Here is a 22,033-nt window from a genome sequence, read left to right on the forward strand (position 1 = left end):
TTAGCAATGAATATCTCTGTGTCTGGGGAATACTGAGTAGCTGATTTTATTTTACTCTTTATTTCATAATACAAAATTTTTTCTATAATAAATATGTATGTTTTTATACTCAGGAAAATAATGCTATTTAAAAATACTAATAGTGATGTGTGAAAAACTAAAAAGGTCACATTATTAAGTTACTACTTAAAGATTAAAAAAAAAAAAAAAAGTTTAAAAGCAGGAGAATAAGTATGACTGTGCAGCCAGGGACATCAGGAGCAATTAGACCTGGATTCATTGACCTATTACTTGTCCCATTTGGTCCACAGCCTGGTCACTTTCCCAGGCTATAGCACAGATTCTCCTGTAGTTGTTCAGTGTGACTGCTACAATATATAAACTTTTCCCTCTTTTCAATATTCAGCCTACTTGTTTTCTTTGGTGAGTTCAAAATATTTCTGTTTCTGCCTTCAGAAGCCTTTCAAATTATGGAATATTCAGGAAAAAAAAATATGCACTCACACAAAGGAAGATGTTTGTCTCTGCTGCCCTTTAACCAAAAGCCTTTCTGAATTTCAGTGGGGCCTGGTCAGGTACAGCCGCTACTATTCCTTTAACTGATGGAACCATGAGAACAGCAACTCCCTAGTCTCCTGGTTCTCAAACTTGAGGGAGCACCAGAATCCCCTGGATGGTCTGTAAAAACACAGAATGCTAGGCCTCATCTCACTGTTTCTGATTCAGCAGGTGTGGAACGGAGCCTGCAAATCTGCATTTCTGGCAAGTTCCCAGATGGTGCGGATGCTGCTGTGTCCCGGGACCCCGCTTTGAGAACCACCACCGGAAATTCAATAAATAACAAAGCATCTACCTGCTGTGCACTACAACTATTCTATGCTATGGCTAGTTCAAAGCCTGAAAAAGTAACCAGACTTTGGACCAAATGGGCCAAGTAATGGGTCAATGGCTCCAGGTCTTATTCACAGTAAGAATATATTATTTGGTATTCTTTTCTTAACACATTTAATCATCCATACCCAAATAAAATCTCAGGACCCTTCATTCCCACTTCAGATGGAGTAGTCCATTCAAAGAAACAAATTCCAGCAATGCCCTTCAGCAGCCCCAAAGCCTCCCTTCACTCTCCCACTCTCCCACATAAGGAAACAAACTCTCCCCAGCATTCCCACAGAAATAAGGTCTTCGCTCCCTCTTTCCCTTCTTCCAACTATTCTCTTCTAATACAAATTCCTCTACTCCTATTTTGCTGTCTCCCCTTACTATTTAGTTTATTAAAAGACATAGGCAAAGTGGGGTGAATGAGTAAATGCCTGCTTCCCCTTTTTTCAGATATCACTACGTTTTCCTTAATTGGCAAGAGAAGAGAGAAGCATTCAGACGCATAAGCATTAATTAGTATTTATGTCCCTTTCACAAATCAATCCTTCAATCCCTCCATCCCTCCCTCCAATATATATTTGCTAGGTGTGTGTTAGATAACAGACCCTGTGTTGGATACTAAAGAATCTGGAACAAATTTGAAAGGTGGGCTCGAATGAGAGGGTTCCAGAGCAGAAGGACGCCTCATGGATAAACATATTTGGCCCAAATATTATGAGTTCAGATCTGAATCTCATGTCCCTTGAAACTGGCAGATACCTGAAACACCTTCTTCAGAGCTTCATGCCATTGACTTCACCCATTAATCTGTGCATGTGTGAAGAAGTTTCAAGCCCTTGTCTGATGAGGAGGGTCCTGGATGTCTTATAGAAAGAATAGAAATGCTGTTTAAAGAGGAAAGGGGTATAGGATGGGAGTCTAAGGAGTAGCTGGGGCAAATCTCCTGTTTTCTTGGTTGTAACTTCTCAGAAGGGTGATCCTGAAATGTCCTTCTCCCCACCCTCGCCTGCATATCGTACTGCAATGGTTCCCGGAGTGGTGCTTGGACTAACAGCACCAGCAGCACTTGGGAACTTGTTAATGAAAATTCTCAGGTCCCACCCAATACCGAATGAATCAGAAATGTGGGGGGTGGAACCCACCCACTGGCATATTCACAGGCCCTTTGGGGAATTCTGATGTTTAAAGTCAAGTTTGAGAAGCATGGCTCTAACATCTGTTACAGAAGTACTATTTTATCATGGGACTTCATAATTGTCAGACCCCCTATTTAATATAAGAACATCATTTTTAGAAAGGTGCATGAGGGAATTCTAAACTAATTCTATTGAAAGTTAAACTCTGTGCTAATAGGGCAAAGAGTAGGTGTCTGTGACTAAAAAGGAAGCCACTGACTAAAAAGGAAGATGGTCATTAATAAAGGTCAATATTAACAGCTCTGTGCAGGTAAATCATCTGTCTCCTAAACTGGTGTAACACCAAAGTAGGCATGGTTTTGCCTTCTTTTTAAAATTCTTAGAGCCCTCAGCGGGGCATGTTTCCATGTGCAGAAGAAAAAGGCCCACAAGAATCCCTGTTGCACAATGAAATGCTCATCTCATGTTCTTTAGTATCCTTGGTCTCTCTCTGGAGGGGAGCGAGGAGAGAGGAAGATGCCTATTTTTAGAACCAGGGAACGATTTATCATTCAATGAAACAGCATAGATAGCGGCTTAAATCAAGTGTGTGGAAATAATATGTTGTTATTACCAGTCTTAACTCTGTTAAATTATAACCTATAAACTCTACAATGCTTGACTTAAATATCCTATCCATGTTTGCAGGAAATCTAAATGGTTATTTCCTCCTCTCCAGCATGCATTACAGGAGGATTTGATGTTGCTCCCACAAAGCATATGTGAGGAGCATGAGATCCAGGATGTCAGTGTAACCAGGCAGGATTGATAAGCACACAGCCTACATCAGGTATGTATTCTGGGAGCCTTTATGTGCAGTTAATTAGTTCAGCTATTGCTTTCATGGTTCATTTAGAAGCTTCATGCTTCATTAAATATCAATAAACTTTATCCTCAAAAAATATTTTCAGTAAAAATATGATTTGTCTCTCCAAGTGATTATCTTGTTAATGGATGTATATATGTGGCAAGTATGTCTATCAGGACCGACAAAACTGAATTGCCATGGTTGCAGTACCCTGAAGTAATATGCAAATTTTATTCTATAATTTAAAACACAGGCCTCATATACAGATATTTTTCTTATGGGGGTGAAGGGGGGAATCATTTTTAACTTTCGCAAAATGATGCATCTTTTAAACTTCTATTTTTTACTTTATCAAGCTACATTTATCCAATATATCAATTCCAAGGTCTCCTTATTGGAAATTCAAGCTTTTAGCAATTTTTTTGTAGCATGAAAGAGAAGTTTTCGGGAAATGTGTCATTCACTTCCAGGATACATGCTTATCCTATCAGGTACTGTGGTGAACTTTATCAGTGAATAATCAGGGCTGTTCACTGAATGCCAAGAGCAGATGAGTCAATTGGAAAGGGCCACAAGCAGAAAAGAGCTTCAGCCGCCTCAGCAGAATTAGCACCTTCTGATACACTTTCTCCTGCTTCCAGGTCAGCTTACATGCCTTCTCTACAAAGCCAGCTCCAACAGGCTCAGACAGAGAAGTTGTTACTTTTTTCCTCATTTCATATGGCACTTTGTTAATGCTTTCATTACAGAATGTATTATAATGTATTATAGTTACTCATTCGTTCAAAAATGTACTTCTACAGATACAATGATAAACAAGATAAGATCCTCTTTTTCCCAAAATGTACATTCTGGGGATGAGGAGATACCCAATAAAACAACTAAATGAATAAATTAGCAAGAAAATTTCAAATAATGATTAAGGGCCACTAGAGAAAGAAAAGATGTAGGTGTGATTGAGAATCATAGGGAGTTGGTTTACTTTGGACTGAGTGGCAGAAAGGTTTGTGGAGAGACAGCTCATATGCTGAGATACAAATGATGAGAAGAAACCAGCCATGCGACAACACGGGGCAGAGTCCCAAGCAGAGGAAGCCGAAAGTGCAAAGATCTGAAGTCTGATCCAGTTTGGCATCCTGGAGGAAGGAGTGAAAAACAGGCAGGCTGGAATGTGCTCAGCCAAGGCACATTTGGTACCAGATACATTTGGCAGTGACTTGCCAATCCTTTTATTTTACACTCTCAGCTCCTAGAAAACAGGGCCCGTATCATATTTGAGTTTGCATTTTAATTCTTAGTCTCATATATGGCACATGGTCAACAAATATGTGTTGAACGACTAAAATGAATAAGCCATTTCCCAAAGTTATATATAGAACACTGGGGATTTTTTTTATATACAGTCAGCCTTCTGTCAGCCACCTATTTCAATATGGATGATCATGTTCTATCCTTTGTGGACCCTGAAAAAAAGAAACCTACTAGAAGGGTTACTTGTGGCTTAACAGGGCTTAAAAATATATACATAAAACCAGAACCTATCAGCCATTTTTAAACAGGTGTCTCTCACACAAGCCTATTTCAGGGAGAAGCCTGCACCAAGCTGCTTGCCTCCTGCAGTGAACTGCCTTCCTACACTGTCTCTGCCATCTGAGCCAATCCTGATAGAGGAGTTCCTAGAATCCTGTTTCAACCAATAGGACTGAGGTTTCCCATCAGCTATATGGCTTTACCCATCAACATCTTCACCAACCAATCAGAGCAGCTCCATTTTGACCAATAAGGACAGTGCTTTTTGAACCAATAAAACTGTGAGTATTTGGAGTCCTCATTTGCATGAAGACTGACCAATCAGGAACCAGAGGCAGGAACTTCTGCCTATAGAAGTCAGCTCCCCTTCAGCTCTGAGAGCACACTTTTCCTTTCACTAAAAAATGAAGACTGTTTCCCCAGCTGGAGCTGAAACATCTAAGACATTTCTTGAGGGTAGAGTTGAGGCAGAGCGTAGCACAGCTGCTTAAGTGTAAGGGGCATCACCCTGGGGCAGCCTCACCCCAGCGCCACCTCACGGCCTCTTTGCTTTTGCAGCCATGTTGTATAACAATGGAGCTGTTTTGTACTGAATAAAGGCGACGGTCTTTTGGCTATTTTTCCTTCAGGTACAATATGTCTGTACTTTGGGTTTTCACTGATAGCTCTTGTGACTCCCAGTGAAGCACATTCAGGAGGGGAGAATCAGGAATTAAAAGGGCAACCCAACAGGATTTCAAAAAGTAGCTCAGAAAAGCTCAGACTCATGTCCTGGGATCAATTTATTTATGTAATATTTAAATTCAACCAATAATGGACAATTAAGGAAGAATATTAATGTCATCACTGCCATCATCATCTCTTTTGAACATGAAATAATATAAATGAACTTTCCCTGTGAACTTTAACATCATGATGGATGAGAAGAAAGAGGAAATGGAGACAACCTGCTAGGAACACTTTCATTTCCATTCTATAAAACATTTGCAGTACTTCCAAAATTGGTTCATTTTGCTTCTTCTGTTTCTTCCTCATTAACAGGCATGGTAGACAGGGACAATTTTTGAACAATGAATGAATGCGTGCCTGATTTCATCACCAGAATGACCTCTGGTGTTGATAAGGAACCAGCACTGACAGGCTTTGAGACCGCCACAAATCCAGAAAGCCAAGCAGCTTGACCTCATTGGTTATATGTGGGAAACGCAAACTTGCTGGGCTTTTGCACATCAGTAAAACTTCCGAAGGGGTCTGATGCCAGAGAAATGCCTTATTTTGTGAGAAAGTATCTCTCTCACACAGCAGCAGGTCTGGCATAGCTTGAGCCACATGTTAAAAACAAAGCAAAGTGACATGGGACATGGGCCTCACTGCCTGATGACAGAATTCGCAAGTTGTCTGTCTTCGCTCTGAGCTTTTCTGGAACAAATAGAGTCCACATCGCCCAGCCTGTTTGATGGTTTTGTCTTATTATCATGTGGTTTTCTACAAAGTCTTGGCTCTTTAGGTAACTAAGAATTCTTTTTCTTATTATAATCTCAAGATTATTTCCAAATTGCAAATGATCATCTAATTCTAAGAAACCCTGTACTTTCCTATCTATTTTATGGTCAAGCTGGTGTTTCAGATATACTAACCCTTTTTCAACTTCTAAAAGCATATAGGTGACTTCAAAAATATTCAAATCAACAGGTAAACCATGTAGTGGCATCTGTCTAATATTCACTGTGTAGGTGACACTTCAGTATTTCCATTTGTAATTATTGTAATCTATAGTATATTGGTTTTATGAAAGTCAAATTTTTAAAAGAGTTGGCCTTACTAAAACTCTAATTTTTGTCAATTTTTTTTTTGTCATTTCCATCCATGACATTTGTTCAAACCCTGGATCATAAGAGTAAAATTGCCAATTATTAAAATAGTCATAGAGATATAAAGTACAACATAAAGAATACAGTCAAGCCCTAACTGGTTTGGCTTAGTGGATAGAGCATTGGCCTGCAGACTGAAAGGTCCCAAGGTACAACCAAGGGCATATACCTTGGTTGTGGGCACATCCCCAGTAGGGGGTGTGCAGGAGGCAGCTGATTGATGTTTCTCTCTTATTGATGTTTCTGTCTATCCCTCTCCCTTCCTCTCTGTAAAAAATCACTAAAATATATATTTTTTAAATAATACAGTCAATAAACATTGTAATAACTATGTATGGTATGAGATAGGTTCTAGATTTATCAGGATGGTCACTTTGTAAGGTACATAAATTCTAATCACTATGTTGTACACCTAAAACTAATACAATATTGTATGTTTTTTATCGGAAAAAAATTTTTAAATTTTTTTACAAAAGTTTTTCCTTACACCAGGCAGGGGAGCCATGATGACAATAAATGGCTTCCAAAACACCCCTTATGGATGCATTATGTTTTCCTTGGCCCCATAGTCAGTATCTATAGTTTTCTCTTGCTCTCATCTAGGCCTGATTATCATGGTTTAGAAACAGGTACCTTACTTTCTGTATTAGTTTCCTAGGGCGGCTATAACAAAAGTACTACAAACTGGGTGGCTTTTAACAATCGAAAGATATTATGCCACAATTCTGGAAGCCAGAAGTCATACATTAAGGTGTTAGCGGGGCCATGCTCTGTCTGAAGGCGCTAAGGCAGAATCTTTCCCTTGCATTTTTCTAGCTTCTGATGGTTGCCTGCAATCCTTGGCATCCTTGGCTTGTAGGCACATTGCTCTACTCTCTGCCACTGTCATCACATGACATTCTTCCTGTGTGTCTTATATGTTTGTATTCACATGGCATTCTCATTCTGTATCCAAGTCCTAATTTCCCTCTTCTTATAAGAAGTTATTCTATTAGGTCCCACCTTAATCCAGTATGCCATCATCTTTATATCTACAAAACCCTGTTTCCAAATAAGGTCACATTCTGAGATTCCAGGCAGACATGAATTGGGAGGGGCACTATTCTACCCACTATGATTTTTATGCAAGCATTGGTTTGATTCCCACCTGTTCCAAGGAGTCTGAAGAACAGAGCTATCTGAAGAACATTTGCAGACAAAATAACTGCCCATGGAAGATCGGTGAAAGGAAAGTGACATAATTCAATGAAGAAGTGCAACAGGAAAACTTCCAGCAGCTTTGGCTGAACCAACCTCTTTTCTGGACCCATCTCCCTAAGTGAGGCATCTTCTACCCAACTTTCATACCATCTACATGAGGACTGACAATGTCTGGCCATCATGTCAAGCACTCTATACACATAAAACTATCACTCCAAAGAGAAGGGAAGAAACTGAAGTTCACGGGAAAAAAAGCAATCAGATCCATGTCATACAGAAGAGTTAAGGCCTGAACACAGGTCTGCTTGACTCCAAAGCTGATGACTAACTTTTTATTTCTCAGAACCCTCGTGATGCCAAAGTGTCCAAAGCTGATACTTCATCTTTTTTTTTTTTTTTTTTTTTTTTTACCTTTTAGCTTTTTCCTTCTCAAAAATGACCATTTCATTTATTCTGTATCTTAAAACACATCATTTTCTTATTCCATAAAATATGAGAACTAGAAGATACCTCAGATACAACAATTCCATTATATACACACTGAAGACCAGAAATGATAACTGAATGACCTGTCACAGATCAGAGGAGTATCTTAGTGACCAGACTTGGAATAAGAAGCTCAGATTCTCTGGCTTCTTGTCCAACCTGGCAACATGTAGCCTACCTAGCAGCAGGTAGTAGTAGTCTATGTGTTGAGACCATATCTCACAGCATGATGGTCAGCATGATGGTTTGGAGTATTGGACACTGCATTGATTCAGCCCTGGACTTGCCACTTATTTATGTGGGCCAGCCACTAATATCTTAGTCTAAGTGATCTGTACTGTAACATGGAGGAAATAAAAGCATGAGTCACTTAGTATCTACAATAGTATCTTGACAGGATTGTTGAGAGGATTAAATGTGCTCAGAATAAGTGCCTCGTACACAGTAAATGCTTAGTATAATTTAGTTGTTGGTAACAGTTTTGTTGTGGTTTATTACTACTCTATTATTATTATTGTTGTTGTCATTATTATTATCATCCAATAAAAAGCTACAAATGAGTGGATTCAGTGTTCTTAATACATTTTTAGCAGCCACACCAATTGTCAGTCCTCATTCAAGGATATAATGATATAATGATTTCCTAGTCCATCATAATTAACTTCAATCTAATTTCATAATCTACTTTGTGCTGGTCTGAATGCCATGTTTTCCTGTAAATGCAAAATGTGCATACGGTCCATCTTCTGGTTTTAATTTCCCTGATTATTTGAGTGCACATTTAACGGCCTTCTTCCAGTGATGGTGGCTCATTTAGTATCCTGAAAGATTATTACATCCTGACTTAGACAAATCCTTGCTCTTGTCTCTCTCATCTTACCATCTCTGTGAGTCTTAGGAAGGCAAACCCTGGGAAAACTATACAAACAGCCCCAAATATTTGGAATTGGCATTGTCCTCACATGCTTCTCTGGGAGCTTAGAGCATTTCTCTTTCAATTTTATTATTTCATTAGCCCAAGGCTTGCTAATTAATTGGAATTTTCCAAGGCTTTTGTTGTTGTGACAAAAGCGAACAATGTCAGAGCTCATTCCTTCTTGTTAAAGAGGCCCATGCATCCTCTAAAGTGTAGCACAGAGACCGCAGGGATAAGAGGGGGGATTAAGGCGACTTTGAAAGGGTCAGACTTCGTGAGTTCCTGCACGCCCCTCCTCTGCCCACAGCTGCCTTCATCTTCACCAAAACTGATTTATGGGAAGTGACATCTTAACCATGAATTTTATCCTTCCAAAGGAAAGGCTGCTTAGGATCTAAAATTAGATGGCAGAGAACATCCTATAAACAGGGAACAAGTAATACTGAGGAAGCAAAAGATATTGTATTAGGTGAGAGGGCTATTTGAGAACAAAAGTTTGTGGATCAGGGAGGCAGGGAGTAAAACCCAGATGAGTACTCCCAAGCGAGACACAGACCAGACTTAACAGAAACAAAAAGATGATTAATCTTGGCAAAAACAGTTCTGCTTAAACCAAAGATAGCTGAGCAGCTGGAGGCTAGGAGAAGGAAGGGGAGTGGGGAGAGATTAATTCTGAATTCTGATCTCAGTTTCCCTTTAAAGTGTTCATGCTATGATTTGACACACTAGGTTACTTGGAACCTGTGGGAACCCTCACGGGCTATGAGTCATCCCACAGCAAGAGATTCTGAAGCCCCTCTGCCTTTGAGATTCCATGGATGCAAAATACGCAGACTGGAGGGGTCCTCAGACATGGTGACGTGGCCACTCCCAACATCATCCCTGCAGAGTTCACCTTCATGTAAACACCTACTGGAATACTCAAGGCCAAAATAAAAAATCAGCCTATACATTTTAAACCACATTATTCTTCATAGAAAAAAGGTTTTCTAATTTATTTGTTTATAGCAAATCAGTCCAGTCACCTAAGGTGCCTGATGATTTTGAATAAGTTCTTGCACAGATATCCAGATAGAAATGATAAATATACTAGAGGCCTGGCACACAATGTTCGTCCGTGGGAAGGGTTTCCAGGCCTGGCCTGCAATCGGGGCCATCTTCCTTGGCTGATGGCAGCTGGCCCCGCCCCTGCCACCACACACCCACAGTTCCCCATTCACTGTCAGGCGATCGAAGCCTGCCAGCCAGGGGGAGGGACTGAGAGGTTGGCTGTTCCTGCACACTCACCGGCCAGTCCCCCGACACTGGTCGCCCTCTGGGTGTGGGGCAACTGAAGAGGTGGGGTCCTTGGCCTGGCGCCACCTGTATCCACCACCACCCACCCCAGGTCCCATGTTCCCATTCCGGTGCTCAGGGCCTGAGGGCTGGGAGGGAGCTCCTGCATTAAGCATCTGCTCCCTGATGGTCAGTGCATGTCATAGTAACCAGTCATTCCATCGCTCAGTCAATTTGCATATTACCCTTTTATTATATAGAAACTAGAGGCCCAGTGCACGAAATTCATGCACTGGAGGGGGGTTCCTCAGCCGGATTGCAAGTGGACACAGGCCAGGCCAAGGGACCCTACAGGTGCATGATCAGGGCCAGGGAGGGATGCGGGATGTTGGCCAGCTGGGAGGGGACTGCTGGAGGGCTCCAGGCATGTCTGACCCATCTCACTCAGTCCTGATAGGCTGGACCCCAGCAGCAAGCTAACCTACTGGTTGGAGCATCTACCTCCTAATGGTCAGTGCACATTATAGCAATTGGTTGACTGGCCAACTATCTGCCACTGGTGGTCAGTGCATGTAATAGCAACTGGTCAACTGGTTGAATGTCTGCCACCTGGTGGTTAGTGCATGTCATAGCAAGCATTTGACTGGCCTTAGCATATCATTAGCATATTATGTTTTGATTGGTTGAACAGATGACCGCATACTTAGCATCTTAGGGTTTTATTATATAGGATGGCAGTTGGAAAGAAGAGCCTAGAAATGGGCTAGAACCAGATTCTGCGGGATACCAATAAGTACAAAATCTTTAAAATGCCTATAAAACATATTTTCTGCCAGATACACATATTGTAACATGAAGCTACACCCAGCCTTTTATTAGAGCAGAACCTGGAGGGGCTGAAAAATACCTCCCCCTCCAGAACTGATGAAGGGCAAGTCAGTCTAGTCACCTAAGGTGCTACATGATTTTGAACAAGTTCCTGCACAGATATTCAGAGAGACAGGTAGGTAGACAGACAGACAGACAGACAGACAGACTATGGCAGTTAGAAGGGAAAGCCTGGAAATGGGATAGAACCAGGTTCTGAGGATATCAAGATAAGTACAAAGTCTTTCATTCAGATAAGGTTGTTTAAGGATCATATGTATATGGGATTCAGAAAGGCCAAGAATGGAACTCCAAGAATCTCCAATACTTAGGGCTGCAGACAAAAAGAAATCTATAAAAGAAGAAAAGAAAGTGTGTTTGGAATGGGGTGGGTGAGAAGAAGGGAGTAAGGTGAGAGAGAAAAACACCACAGTATTTAAAGCCACAGACTCTGAAGTGAGACCAATTTCAAAATCTGTTACCCATGATTAATATTTTAGTAAGAAGCAACCAGGAATAGGATATATAATGTATGGGTGACTAGGAACATCTCAGAGCTTTTCCTAGAACTGCTCTAAATACACTAAAGGGTAGAAAGGAAAATCTCAGCTCATGAGACATCGGGGGAAACCCTGTAATTCAGAGAGACCACAGGGTGACCACAGGGATTCCCAAGATAATCTTGATCAACAAAAGAAGCACATGATGTTTGGTTGCCTATGAGGTGATGTGGAGATTAAACCATAGAAATAACCACTCTTCCAGCTATAGCAAAGCAAAAGAGAGGTATACTAGAGATGCCAATTCAAGTTCTGGCCTGATTGCCAACCAGCTGTGCATCCTTGGAAAGGTTCCTTCTCCTTCCAGAACTTGAGCTTTATACATGCACAATGGCCACCAAGGCCCCTGCCAATTCTCAGCGATTAGGATTTTGGGAAGTTTGTCAGTTAGTCTAAGGCTACACTTAAAGCATAACATTGGTGAAGACCTGTTAGCGTGAAACAGAGAACCCAAGAGTCACCTTAAGTTTAATTAAAGGTGATGGTAAGATGTGGAGACAGCCACTTTGTCCTTCTTCTTTTTCTCCTCTTTTTGCCCTCAAACCAGAGATGAAAGAAAGGAAAAGGATAAAATCAACAGAATGAAAGTTGGAACCAGAGCACTGTTTGTGTTCCTATTCACCAGCAACTCCAACAAAGCTCTGCCAAGGGCTGAAGAGGGTGGAGGTCTGGGGGAAGAAGTGTATATAAAACAAACATACACAAAATACTGATCCAAGTGGAGAATCAGAAGTAAACTCATTTAATGTTGGATCCCAAATAATAAAGACCATGCCTAAGTAATCCACAACCCTCATTTTACCATTGAGAGAAATGACTACTAAGGTGAAATGAATCACCCAAGAGCAAACAGTGATATACAGCTGGAACAGAGGCTCATGTTTGCTAACTCAATTCAGTACTGATTCCACAGAAGTATGCATCTAACTGGTCAAATTCCAAAGTATGACATCTCCAAATAGGAGATTTTGTGGGGGAACACTTCAACTACAATTACTAAATTCTTGAGAAATCTTTGGATTTCTCCATTTTCATGGGAAGCTGAGAGAACAAGCAGAAAAGCAAAGTAAAATACATTAACCCCTTCTACATGCCAAACATTCCGCTAACTATCTTCCCATAAGTTCTCACCTAAGCCTTACCACAGTGAGTCTCACAGGCTCTGAGCTTGCTGAGGAGAGGAGCAGTGTCTTATTCATCCATGAACCCTCAGTGCCTGACAGAGTTCTGGTACACAGCAGGGGCTCAATATGTGCTTGCTGAATGAGTGTAAACTTTTCCTGATACATAAAGTGAAGACTAGAGAGATTAAGTAATATATTCAAGGTGGTCGTGTTGCTAGTAGAACGTGGCAGCATGGGAATTCGCATGCGGCATTGTCTGACCCCACAGTGCACTCATGTTTTTTTCACTGGAAGGGCGAACTGCTATGTGTTTTCCAACCTCAACATCACTTCTTTTTTAACAGATAGACAGGCTGATTTATATCATGCTTCTGGTTATTACGTCCTCTTCTTTAAACCTTAGGTTGTTATCAAAGTGTTTTTTCAATATGCTATTTTGGGTCTGCTTATTCCTATCCACTGGCCAAGCATGATCAGGATCTTTAAGGACACTGATGTATGTGAACACACTCAGAAGGGCCAGCAGCAAGGAGGCGCAGAACACAGGAGGGACACGTTTCCTAAATGCAATCCCTTCCCTCCTTGACAGCAAAGATTTCAATCTAAAACAGCAAATAAGTCAGACCAATTGTTTTCCCTCCCTCCCTCCCTCCCTCCCTCCCTCCCTCCCTCCCTCCTTCCCTCTCTTTCTCTCTCTCTCTCTCTCTCTCTCTCTCTCTCTCTCTCTCTCTCTCTCTCTCTCTCTCTCTACCAAAGCTTCAGAATAGCTCTCTGTTGTAAATGATTGCCTACAGTATATCCAAAGATTGAGGTTTCCCCTCTAATTTTATATATTTATACATAACAGAATTCATGTCTTTCAGATATTTTTTTTACTTGAGGCTGTTAACTGGACTCTATTTGTCCCATCCAAGAAAGACCAGAGAAATGAATAATGATCCAAAACATACTATATTTGAACAATTCTATATATTATATACAAAGAAATGTTCCCACAACAAAGTCACTAAATGTATGTCACTATGCTTGAATAGAGGGATAAAATTGAATTGTGATAAAAGCGAGTTGTTTTAAGAATCTTTGGTTCATGCCTACTAAATTATCCCGAACATCATGTGCTGAACAAAGGCTCAATACTCAGAGTATTAAGTAACAAAAATGTTTGAGGAATAAGCCAACATTTTCACTTTATAGATGAATTATTTTCTGGTTTTACTGTGTTGTAACTGTCCTCCAAACCTTTGAAGTGTCATATTCTTGCTGCTGTACCCTGTTTTCTTTAATGCTGGAGGCCATGTTGGGACACTGTATGGTAAATTAAACAAGAAACTCTGTAAAAATAGACATAAGCCATGGCCTCTGCTTAAGCCTAATCACTGAACCATCCTTCTGTTTAATACACATTCTCTAACAAGCATTTAACCAGAAGATCTGGTTAATAAAAATCATAGTAGTAAAATTAAGAAAATATATGTTATTTAATTTATAAATGATGAGCTATTTAAATCAAGCTTCACAGAAGATTCTCATGGTTTTGTTTTTTTCTTATGGGGTCAAAGATCATCACCACCATCTTCAATAAGGAAGAAGGAGAGAACTGATTGTCCTGTCTCTACATTTCAGGCGTCTCCAATCCTAGTTAATTCTTGGCCAAAGCTCTGCTGCTGTAGTTCTCCTGGTAGTTCTCTGAATTTTAATCTCATAAATGAGACCTTTACTGCTTTTCATACACAAGGAAAGTATGAAGAATTACATCAAATTTCTACTTTTCATTCACTGACCTTTAAAAAACTAACATCATTACTAGCCCCGGATTCTGGAAGTTACTGAACAGCTTTGAAAGCCCTAAAGAAGTTTAGCAAGTTTTCCAGGTAACTCCATGGTGTTGTCAGAAGTGAGATCTGCAGATGTTTCAGTGTAGAGAGGCAGAAAGAAGATGAGAGAATGAGCTGGAAGATTGAGGTGCTAATCTCACAGCTGCCGTTTATGAGGGATCCGTGATTTTTCTTAGCTATAAAGGACACTGGGACAACTGGTGAAATCACTATGGTCTATATATTCCATAATAGTATGTATCAATATTGATTTTCTAATTTTGTTTTTAGGAACTACACATTAAAGAATTTAGTAATAAAGAGATACAATGTTTGCAATTTACTCTAAATAGTTCAGGGAAAACGAGAGGGGGAAATAATGAAGCAAATAGGATAAAAATTAGCATTTGGGAAATCTGAATAATGAACATAAGGATATTCTTTGTACTTTTCTTGCAACTTTTCTGTTAATCTGAACTTGCATCAAAATGAAAACTTAAAAATAAATCCTAGGTGTAAAATTGGCAATCCGTAAATATTATAAATATTCACAGAATGCCACTTTACCTTTTTGTGGACATAGTATCCTCATGTGTAAAACAAGAGAGAGTGAAACAAGAAGATTTTTTTTTGCAAATCTAGCCATCCCTTAGTGCCTCTGATTCCACTGTTATCTAAATAATTTATTACCGAAATTATTTAAATAATAATTTTCTTGTGACATATGGAGAAAACAGTAACAGTAGTAAACATGATTCTTGCCTTCATGAAAGCTAAAGTGATAACACAGGGATAAGTGTTCAGGATGAGTTAAAGCTAATTGGAGAAAGTTTCTAGAAGATATGAGTTTCAAATGAAATATTAAAAGCAATAAAGATATGAATTGGCAATTAAGTTAGAGGAGAGTTTTTAAGAGGGGCACGCATTTGAACAGGGGCATAGAAGCAGGCCTGAGGGAGGGAGTCTTTTGCCTGCAAAACCAAACAACTTTGTGTAGGATGAGTGAAGCTTGGCTAGTCAACAGGTCTGCCCTGTTCCATCTGTTTTATAAAACCACATGTGAGGATGCAACCGAAGCATTGGAGCCAGTGACAGTATTCTCCCAGCCTGGTAGGAAACCTCTAATTCAACAGGCCACATGCAGTGTATTAAAGTCTTTGAGTAGTAATCTAGGAGCACAGATCTCCTCCTTCGAGTACATACACAATCCAGTATCCTAAAGGTCAAGCACTGGATGCAGTAGACACATTGTTCTGATCCCAAAGTAGGCAAGTCTCATTCAGAGCTAACATATATATATATATATATATATATATATATATATATATATATATATATATATATATATATATATGGGAACTCTTTTCCCCATTCTGCAAAGTCTTCAGAAAGGTTTCATGTTCTGTATAGCATGTGTATGATCAGGATGGAAAGGCGTATTTTTTAGTAACTATTTAAACTCACATAAGCAGCAGCAATTCCAAAGACTTCCACTACAAATACTAAGTAAACCATTTTTATGAACTCCTCATTACTAGGATGACACACAGTTGGGCAGAAAACACAAATGAGATTTTTAAAAATCAGTTGGTCAATTAACAACTATCTACTAGTAATTAGGAAATCACGTACCTAGAACTATGCTTGTGATACTTAACATAGACAGATCCCACAAAGGGAGTCATAGGACAAGTTTCTAAGAATGGGATTTACCACCATCCAAATACATGGTGAATTTACTTTTATTAGTACTACCTATAAATCATATTTGGAATATCAGGCATTCCTCCTGAAATGCTCTGAGTTTCCACCATGGAAGGGGTATTTATTACAATTCAATTCTCCAGGGATTGACATAGCACTATTCATATGAGTACAATATTCTCCAAAATAGTATGGAGCTAAGAGAGTTATTTTTATTCACTAAAACAGTCTGGGCAATAGCATAAACTAAGCCTTCAAAAATAAAATGGACTGTACCCAATCCTAGCAATAAAGGTTCCATAGAAGCTGCTTAGAGAAAATTATATTAAAATCTAACCTATTACATTCTGTTCGTCACTTTAAAAGAAATTATAAACTCTGTCTTTAGGCTTTCATTTTTAGTGTTAAAAAAAAAGAACACTGATGGAATAAACTTCATTCACTTAATTTGAAAATCAGATACAGACTTCAAAATTTGAAATTTGGAATAAGGAAATATACTTGCTTGTTTATTTCTTTAAAGAACTTTGCTATCTGAGAGAACTGCTTACATCATCCAATGAGACCTTTATTGGATTGATAACTTATCACATTACATACAACTTTCTAACAAAAGCAATCATATGGAAGGAATCTGGCTGTGATGATTTGAAATCTTTTTCTTAGTCTACAGTGTTTAGACTTTGCAGGTTTTCAATGAGTATAATTTGGAACTACAGTACCACACACAGAAAAAAATGCCAATTGGCTGAAGGATTGAATGACTAAAAAAGGCTGGCTCCTAAGGAATAAAATTTTAAAAGTCATTTAAAGGGAAACCAACCATCAAAAATTGAGAAATCTTCGATTCTGTTTGTATTTAAAGTAAAAATAACAAAAAGAGTTTTTGTTGCTATTGTTTTTAATTCCAACAATTAATAGATTTGGTGGATATTTCTTTTTGTGTAAAACACTTCTTTTATACCAGACTAGAGGCCCAATGAACAAAATTCGTGCAAAGGGCGTGGCCCTCGCAGCTGCAGCTTCATCTGGAAGGTAGTCTGGAAGGACATCTGAAAGGTCGTTTGGCTGTCCGGTCTAATGAGCGTATTATGTTTTTATTATTATAGATACCTCATATTTAAATGTATCTGAAAACTCAAGCTTTAGGTCTGTGTCCAAATGCTAGGGTCAGAAAAAAAAGTGCCCGCAAATAAATCTAATTCAATTTAAGAATAAATCCATATGAACATATATTTTCTTATTTCCTTGAAAAGCATTGCACTTGTCTTATTATCAGTGAGCTTTCTTTTCTGGGGTAATGGCTCAGCTCCACTTTCAATATGTACAAACTCATAACTATTCCATTTCTAAGAGTAAGCTGGGCCCTGACAGAGCTGTAGCATCTTCTAGTCATTTGGTGCCCATACTGAGTAACTGACTCACTGCAAGTAGTTTCTCCCAGCTAGAAACTAGAGTTGATTCTATACATCTAAGAGTTTCCCTAATCTTGATGTACAGTATTTTTTTAACTCCCCTTTTATACAGGCTATTTAGCACTTTATAAAATATCAACTGTAGACAAGGTTATCTGCACATGAGTTTTGGTAGTATCAATATAATTTTTTTGGAATGAATGAATGTTGAATGAGAATATATCATCTGAGATGTACTACGGTACAAAGAGCTTTGTGCTCTCCACAGAAAAGGGTGAGAAAAGTCTATAACAAGGCAAACTCATAAGGAAATCACTAGAAAACAAGTTCAAGCTATGCAATACTTATTCCCTCTCACTGTTAGAAAGACTGCAAGCTCTCTGCAAATAGTGCTGTCAGGGGTTTTACTCACAAGTGCCCTCTCTCAAGGCCAGGTAAATGGAAGGAGCTAAAGAGAGTGGGGCTGCTTGCTATCATGGAGGAAAATAGTTGATGGTAGGTTGCTTTTTCAATTTTCTAAGAAAAGTCGGAAGTCTGAAATTTTATGTGCAATCATCTAATTTCTAAATATTAGCTCTGTATTTTTTAACACTATGTAAACTTAACAAAACACAACTGTGGGTCACACTCTGTCGAGGACTATACTTTTGTAACCTCCAATCTAAATCTTTCTACATATCAACAAGAACTCACTGCTTATTTTACCTAATCTTCAAGTCTGGCAAAGGATGGAAGGTGGAACTAACAAAGCAATATCTAAAAAAATAAGTTAAAACAGGAACACAAATGGGAAAACCAAATATAGCTTTTAAGTGGCTAAATTCCAGTAAGGGCTCATATAATATTAAGTCCTTGACACCCTCAATCTCTGTAATTATGCTCAAACATCAGTTGGCAATTTGTTTCCTCTTATGTTATCACCCATATTCTCACTCCCTAATTTGCCCCTAATTATTTCTTCCTATTTATTAACTATGACATATATGTCTTCTTTTCTTTTTGTAAATAGCTACAAATTCTTTTGGAGAGAGATGGGGCATAAATAAATTTCAAAAAATAAAGTCTTCAGATGTTCATGATATTCTAATTGCAGGCAACTATATTACTATTTTAGCAGCTATATATTTTTAACTCAAGAAGTGATCTCTTAGGGGTGAGATTTTTCTGAAGCAATAAATGTTATTACTGAAAAAAAATCTATATCAAAATTTATCATTGGAAAATACTGTAAGATTCTTATTTCAAAGAATTTCTATTCTTGAGACTGTAGCAAAATTAGACAAGAATCCTAATTTGAGCGCCCCATTAAAACACACATATGCACACACCCATTACCATATAGAAAAATAAACTAAACATTCCCATAAATTTTTATAAAAGCACTTAAACTTCTACATTTCTACCTCAATTTTAACCATCATATTTCAGTATATTTAGACCTCTCTTAAAAATTCTACATAATTAGGTGAAACCATAAATACTTTTGGAGCAGGAGAGAGCTCTCTAGAGAAAAAAAGCAATTAAAATAATAGTTTGACCTATAAAGTAAAGGTAAATACAAATATGCAAAGGATAAAGCAATGACATGTGAATTTCTTCATATTACAATAAGATGCATTTAAGTTTTTGTCATTAGCAAATTAAACGGGCCTCCTATATTACATTACCTATAAAAAAACATAACCTATGAACTTCAGTGCAAAAAAGATTGTTTGGACATGTCAAGAAAAATACACAAGTAGATTATTTTCAATTCACTGATTTTTTTAAAATTCCTTGAAATTCCAATGACAAAATGGTGTATATGCATTTATATATGATATAAATTCTTTCAACTTTGAATATTTAAATCATAATACACACACACACACACACACACACACAATATATTCTGTTCTAAAATAATGTTTCAATGAGGATTATGTGAGGGAAAACAGAACTGGATATGCAAAAATGATTAGTACATATATCATAAGTTGTCTAACTGACATTTTTATAAATCTACCACTACTTTGCTTTTTATTGCACATGCTAAACAAGCAGATGCTAACTCTGTAAACTGTGAATTAACCTCCTTTTTAAATTAATTGTTCCTTTGGAATTACTGGCTTTTAAATCCCATATTGTAGTTGCTTCATCTTAAAAACATGTGCCAGTTTCTCATTCAGGTTCCCGGGCTATGTTCCAGGAGGCAGTAAACATTGATTCCTTTATAAAAAAAAAAAATTATTTAATGAGTCATTTGCATTTTATTTATACAGTGCCATTTGACCTGGTTTAATTTTAGATTCTTCTAACATGAGCTCTTAGGCCTATAAGAATCTAGATCTGACCATCTTCAAAACAAATATGGCTGGTGATGTCCAGAGAAGTGAAATGAGTTAGAAAGAGGCCAAGGACACAAAAGAAAGGGAACCAGAGAATGATGCACCTACAGTGGCAGCCCTCCATAGGCCCTGAGATCAGGACCCCTTCCTTCTTCTAAACCAGGGGTCCTCAAACTTTTTAAAGTGGGGGCCAGATCACGGACCCTCAGAGAGCTGGAGGGCCGGACTATATGAACTACTAATTCCTACTGTAACACCTCGGCTGCGCTCACTGCCCAAAAAACCTGGCGGGCCGGATCAGACTCCTCTGCGGGCCATAGTTTGAAGACCCCTGTAACAGTAAATAGTCCAAAAAGGAGGTTTCCTCAGAAGTTATTTCATGGCCTTTCTAGATGATTTCCTTGCATCCAAAATTTTCTCTTGCTAACTGAACCTTAGAATTCCTCCATTTGTACCCCATACCCTTAGCTCCAAGCCTTCTTTTTCATTAAAAACAAATCTATTTAAAGCAGGTACCATCAAAGTCTGTTAAGGGTGTCATTCTTTCCAAAATGAAGGATGAGGATTTGACAGCAGTTTTCTGAAAGGGCAAAGATGGAGATAGAGAGATTTAGGGCACTGGGTGGAAGGAGGGAGACTAAGAAGACTGAAAAGAAATGTCTCCTGCACAGTTCTGGAACTTTTCTTGTGCGGGGCATCTCTTCCTAGTCAGGAATTCATAATAAACGGCTGACCTCCAGCTACTGAAGACAAATGACTGTGATTTTTATATATCCTCTGAGACACATACATAAACACACACAAGGTTTTTAACCAAGACACTCCACAGCACATGACAACCAGGAACTGCCACTTGTTGCTCTCTCAGAGTTGCCAGGATAATCTACCCACCTTCTGATTCTTAGGATTATATCTACTCAAGGCCCCACTGTATTGGATATGGAATAAATTTTCAAATCCCAAGCACTTCCCCCTTAAATAAATTCCATAATGAAAGAAGGAGGTCAAGGAAGTGAAGTTAACAAACAGGGATCGAAGTTTCTTTTCCATCAACATCATGCACTGGAGCGTGCTGGCTGATAGGGTTGAATGTATAAAATGTTTTTCAAGCTCTCTATATAAATATGGCTTCCAAAGGTTATATCCCCAATTAAACACATGTTGAAAATGCCAATCTCACTGTGTTCTGCTTATTCACTGAGTATTAACATCTTTGCCAGTTTGATGGGCAAAACTAACTAACTAAATCGCCATCGCTTTAATTTATACTCAGAATTCATTTTCTTTAAGGGCTTATTTCTACTTTAAAAGTGGTCTCTTCAGGAGTGTCTATGTATTGGTCAGCAGCTTGTGGCCTTGGTTCCATTTTCATAAGGTGCAGCATTAATGTACCAAGACAGGGGTCCACAGGATCAAGAGACATTTTAGACCTATACCTTGCCATTAACTGGCTGGATCACTTGGGACTAATCACTTCAAATAGATCAAAAGCTTTCAAATTTTGGTTGACATAGTCAAGAGAATTTTACCCAGAGTAAAATGTATTAAATAGTTATAAGTGAAGGTGCTAGGGCTGAAGCAGGGACCTTACCCATATGCACCCGACCCCACAGCATCTGAGACACCTTGGAAGAATCTTAGGGTTCTGAAGAATGAAATAAAACACTCCAAGGTTGTTGTTTTCTAAGATCTCTTTCAAATTCTATGAAATGAATCTTTCCCAGGTTGGTTTAAAAGGAAGCTTTAAAAAGCATACAAGATTTGGTGAGTTCAGAAAGCCATCACCCTAGAGGCACAGTAAGAAGCCTTCATATAGAAAGTATTCCTAGTGAGTCTGAAGGTTGTTTTTTTTATTTTTATTTTTTTCTGTCTCTAAAAACGTAGCTGCTGCAGAGAAAAAAAGCAATACTGAATAGGCAGTGTGACAGGAAGACAGGAGTATCCAGATGTGGAATGTTTCCAGCAGATGCTACAGCTATTGTTCAGCATTCACTAACTCCCATCACAACTTGGATCCTGGATGAGACAAATCAACGTGAAATATTTCCTCTTCGACTCTTCCAGCTGAAGCTGAGAGTC

General features: G+C 38.7%; 1 protein-coding gene across 5 annotated transcripts in view; it reads right to left on the reverse strand.

Moving 5' to 3' along the window:
• GLIS3 (GLIS family zinc finger 3) overlaps positions 1 to 22,033 on the reverse strand; it is a 430,490-nt gene that overhangs the window by 319,140 nt on the left and 89,317 nt on the right. The window lies entirely within an intron of this gene.

This window comes from Pipistrellus hanaki (genome assembly GCF_964339955.1).
Source record: "Pipistrellus hanaki genome assembly, chromosome: 11".
In the NCBI taxonomy this organism is placed as follows: domain Eukaryota; kingdom Metazoa; phylum Chordata; class Mammalia; order Chiroptera; family Vespertilionidae; genus Pipistrellus; species Pipistrellus hanaki.